This window comes from Canis aureus, chromosome 24 (assembly GCF_053574225.1).
Source record: "Canis aureus isolate CA01 chromosome 24, VMU_Caureus_v.1.0, whole genome shotgun sequence".
Classification (NCBI taxonomy): domain Eukaryota; kingdom Metazoa; phylum Chordata; class Mammalia; order Carnivora; family Canidae; genus Canis; species Canis aureus.
This window is the reverse complement of record NC_135634.1, coordinates 19,878,716-19,883,913: the sequence shown is the minus strand read 5'-3', so window position 1 is coordinate 19,883,913 and position 5,198 is coordinate 19,878,716.

Below are 5,198 nucleotides of genomic sequence, written 5' to 3'. Positions count from 1 at the left end.
TCTATTTTTAACTATTTGAGGAACCTCCATGCTGTTTTCCACAGTGGCTACACCAGTTTGCATTCCCACCATCAGTGCACAAAGGTTCTCCTTTTTCTCTACATCCTCACCAACACCTGTTGTTTCTTATGCTGATTTTAACCATTCTGACAGGTATCTCATTGGGTTTTGATTTGTATTTCCCTAATGACAAGTGATGATGAGCATCTTTTCATATGTCTGTTGGCCATCTGGATGTCTTCTTTAGAAAAATGTCTGTTCATGTCTTCTGCCCATTTATAAACTGGATTATTTGTTTTTTTGGGGTGTTGAGTTTTATAAGTTCTTATTATATATTGGATACTATCCCTTTATCAGATATGTCATTTGTAAACTTATAATAGAAACACAATTAGCTCATAAGGCTGGTTTTAAAATTTCTCAATGCACTGCCCCCATCTAGGTCACATTTAGAACCACACTCGCCATATCTTTGGCATGACCCAGGGGCTTACAGCCAGGGTGGGACTTGGCCCTTAAATCCTGAGGCTAAGCCTGGGTGCTGTGGAGGTCTCCCGCTCTCCATCAATGGTGAACCCAGGGAGGCTGTGGCACCCATAGCCCCGCTCTCTGCCTCTCTTCCAGGGGAACTTCCCGCCAGAGTCCGGGTGCGAGGCTGGCTGTGGCCTGTGTGCTATGCCCCACAGGTCACCACTGCCCTGAGCCAGGCACTGCCACTCCACTGCCGTGTGGTGCTGGCAGCTTCTCTGTAAGTGTTCCCAGAACAGACTCCATCCCATAGAGGGCCCAGAAGTGGGAAGATCCTAAAGCAAGGGAGGTGGGAAGGCGGCTAGGGAAGATGGCCAGTGCAGCCTCCATTGTGGGACCCCTTCCTCCAGGCATTGACAACCTGTGGACAGAGGCAGATGCTCAGAGAGCGCCTCAGTTTTACTGGCATCTGTCCTGCTCTGAAACCCTCCAATAACCTGATCTCCTCAGAAAGGGAGGCACACACACAGAGCCTGGGGTCCCAGGCTGCAGCGTTCCCAATTCAATTCAACATGTATTCTGAGTTCCTGCTTTGTGCCAAGCCTAGCCCAAATATTAGGGGAATGGAAAGAAACCAACCTTATTACCAATCCCCCTTCCAGGGTCCAGGACATCTCTGGTGCCAGGAGTGCCCAGGAGGAAAGCTCTGCAACCAGACAAAGCTGGCTGGCCCCATAGCATGCCCACCTGGGCACTACTGCCCAGCCCAGGGCCTGCTGTCCATCCCTTGCCCCATGGTGAGAAGCTCCCCTCAGCCCTTCTGGCATCTTTTCATTCTTGCCTGCAGAAGCTCTGGAGCCACCAGCCCTGTGCTGGTGGTTGGAGTGAAGGACACTCCACCTGCCAGCCCTCTGCCTCCTGCCCCACTCGGATAAGGAGCACTGCCACTCCCTTTCTTGAAGCTGGTTTCTCATAATGGTGCTAGACCAGAGGTCACAAGGGACAAAGCAACTCAGGCTTGTTGGGGGATGGGGTGGGGAGGGACCAAGGAAGAAGGAGGGAGGGGTTTCAGAGCTGGGAGACTGAGGTTGAGTTGGAGCTCCCATCAGGGGTGGGGCTGGAGGTGCAACCTTTGTTCTCCAACCTCCAGAACCCCCCAATTACCCCACCACAACTGTAGCCATGGCTTCCTCTCCCCAAAATACACACACCTCTTCAGATGACCTGGTGTCCTCTATTATCTCTTCCTGCCTGCTATCAAAATCTGCTATGAATTTACAGCATTCCTCACTGCGTGGGTGTTTTGACCATCACTTTTGGTCTATCGAAAAGTAAATGCTACTCATTCTTGTCAGTGTCTCAGAGGCTCAGTTCTTTAAGTAGGCCATCTCCTCCTCCCCAGTCCTGTGTGTCCAGGGTGGGGGTGGAGGGGCTCTGCTCTGCTCCCTTCCTGGCAGAGCGGCCATCCTGTCCAGGCCTCAAACCCCATTCTGGTCTCCAGGCTCTTGACCTTGGTGGCATCCTTCTCTCTGCCCAGGGCACTTTTCGAGAGGCCCCAGGGGCAGCACACGTGGAAGACTGCCAACTGTGCAGCCCTGGGACCTTCTGTGGCAGAACAGGCCTGGCCAAGCCCCAGGGGCTGTGCAGTCCTGGACATTACTGTGGGCCTGGTTCCAACACTTCCTCTCCGGTGAGTGCAGACCCTTCTGGGCCTCACGGACGCAAGGCCGGCCTAAGCTCAGAGGACTGGCCAGGGTTGGAGGGCACTACCATCTAGTGGGCCCGCTGCTTAGCAGGGTAGCAGAGTAGCACCCCAGCGAAGATGGGATGAAAGATGGGATGAAACCACTGCAGAAGCAGGGCCTGTAGAACTGCAACCATTAACTATGGCCTATAAAAATGTGAAAGAGCCAGAGTATCCAACGTCACTTTCCGGCTTCCTCCTAAAAGGGCACCAAATACAAGTAAGCCACCAGCTAGGAAAAGCCACAGCAGGGCTGACAATTGAGACACATGAAGCAAAGCCATTTCTGTACAATATGCATCTATCAGTCATCAAAAGTAGATGCAATTGCCAAAGCTCTAGGAAGGCACTGCTAGGGGATAGAGTCCCTGGGCCCTGGCCGCTGGACAGCTGTTGTGCAACACATAACAGGAACCTCAAGGAAGGTCATACATTCTGATCCAATAATTTCCACGTGAGAAAGAACACAAAAGGAAAAAATGTCATTTATTTACAGATGTTAAGGATGTTGAAAACACCACACATTTTATAGCAAAAACCCCCACAAAACAACACAAAGGAAATATCTAGGCGCAGATATGGAATATCAGCCCAACGGGATACTAGGTAACTATTAATAATGACCAGTAGGTATACTGTGGATACATGGGTGTCTGAAAGGTGACAGAGAAGACAGACAGATAGACAGAGGTACCTTCCCACAAGTTAAGCTGTGCGGTAGCACTCAGCAAATAGGCAGAGGTGTGGGATTATTTAGGCTATTTAACATCAAAATTTGTTTCATTTTTCTGAAAAGTTAAGCTCCCAGGGCACTTCCTGGAGGGAGGTATAAGTGCAGGTTGATGCACACAAATGAGCAGGGGTCGCTGGCTGAGCAAGGAGCGCTTCCTCAAAGAGGGCTTCAGAAGGACTATGAGGGAGCCCAGTGGAGGCAATCTGTTGTTCTCAACTTTGAAGCCTCTTCCTCCAGGAGGGACTGCCCTTTGGTGACCTCTGCCCTGCTGGCCATTTCTGCCCCGCTGGCACCAAGGATGCCAGGCAGAGGCCCTGCCCAGCTGGCACGTGGAATGGAGAGAGAGGGGCACGGGATGCGAGCTGGTGCCTGCCCTGCCCACCTGGGCTTTTCTGTGCTGGCAAAGGCCAGGCTGCCCCCAGAGGCCCATGTGCGCCAGGTGAGTGCCCTCAAATGTCCCCCCAATGCCTGGCAAGAAGAGCACCCAGCAGAGGGTGATCAAGCCTGCCTGTGGGCTCTGGCCCTGGGACCCTAAGCTCCTGAGACAGAGGCATGTTAGAGAGAGCCTAGGGGAAGTGTGCCCAGGTCGGGGAGGCTGAGCATGGCCAGAATAGAAAGGAGGCAGGCTGGAAGCTACTGAGTGGGGCTTTTAAATGTGCAGGGAATATCCCAGCCCCTGAGGCCTAGATGAGGGGGAAGGAGAAGGAAAAGAAGGGTCATGTCCCAGGGAGGACAGTAGTGTCCCAGAGGCTAAGGAAGAGACTCCTACCTGCTTAGCCAAGGACAGCCCAGAGGCAGTTTTGAGGAAGGTCCATCACCTCATCTGCGATCGAGACAAAACTTGAGTTCCCTCCAAGGGCCTCTGGGTTGGGGGGTTCCATGTACAGCAGAATATCCATGGGCTCAGTGGGGAATAAAGTCTAGGCCCAGAAAGATGAGAGGTAGGCACTCTGCTCTGCCATCCTGCCACATGCCTCAGCATCCCTTTGACTAAATGGTTGACATGTATTTGAAGAGGTACATTCAAAGGGACTAAATTAATAGCTCATCTAGGATATCCACAAAGCCTATTCTCATCACAGCCATTATCAATGTGGCAGGACCTTCATGGATGGGAAAGCAAAGGTGGGCTCCAGCAGCCGAGTATTTTCTCTGCTTCCAGGATATTATTGCCCAGGAGGGGCATGGACCGCCAGACCTCTCAGCAGCCCATGGGGAGACCTTGGCCCTGTGGGCCACATCTGCCCTGAAGGCTCACTGGGGGCCACACCTCAGCCAGATGGGCAGCACAGCAATGGATCAGGTACTTGGGCTGGCTCAGAAGGCAAACCAGAGTTGCTCTGGGAACCATCTACAGCACAGGGTGGGCAGAGCCATGAGATAACTCAGCTACTTTACTTTCCAGGCCAAAAGAGCCAGCAGGAGAGGACCTGCTCCCCTGGTCATTACTGCCCCTAGGGCACTGGGCACTTCCCCCATGACATGTCCAGCCCATGGCAGGGCAGAAGCTTGGGCCAAGGCTGCTGGCCGTGTTTTGCAGAAGGGGGCCTTTCGGGTCTCTGCGTTTTGGGGCCTGAGAAATGACGGGTCACTGGAAAACTCTCCCTCCTAGCCTACAATACAGGTGGTCAAGGACAGGGCCTCTGGGCTGGGCAGAAGCCCAGTGGCACCGCTCCTTGCTGTGGGAAATCACTTAACTCAGTTTTTTCATGTGCCCAATGGGAATACAGAGTACAGGAATTTGGAATATTGAGGTGAAAATTAAATAAGATAGAGCATGGGAAGGACAGTAAATAAATGCTTACCTTGACTAAGGCTAAGAAGTGGCCATAACACAGGAGAGCAGGTTCTGTGGAGGAGACAAGGGGCTTGGCATGGACCTGGGTAAGTGAGGACATGTGCTCGGGAACACTCAAGTCATTAGCACAGAAGTGACAGGATGGGACTGGCTTTCTGCAGGGCAGGCTGAGCAGTGGTCCATTTGGCACACCTCTTCAGAGTGTGTGATTACCACGGGCCCGACCTTGCCCATGCTTGACTCCCCAGGGCAGCATCAGGAGACCTTCTGGCGGGGTGAGTTAAGGATGAAGCCAAATAAGGGCAACCATAAGATCACAAGTCGTGGAACCTCTGGGCCAGAGGAACCTCAGGGAACGGGACTTCCCTCCATGTCCTTCTTGCAATGACGAGATTGGGCCTGGCTGGTAGTGACTCAACCAAGGCCCTGCCATCATGACTCATGCGGGTTCTCTA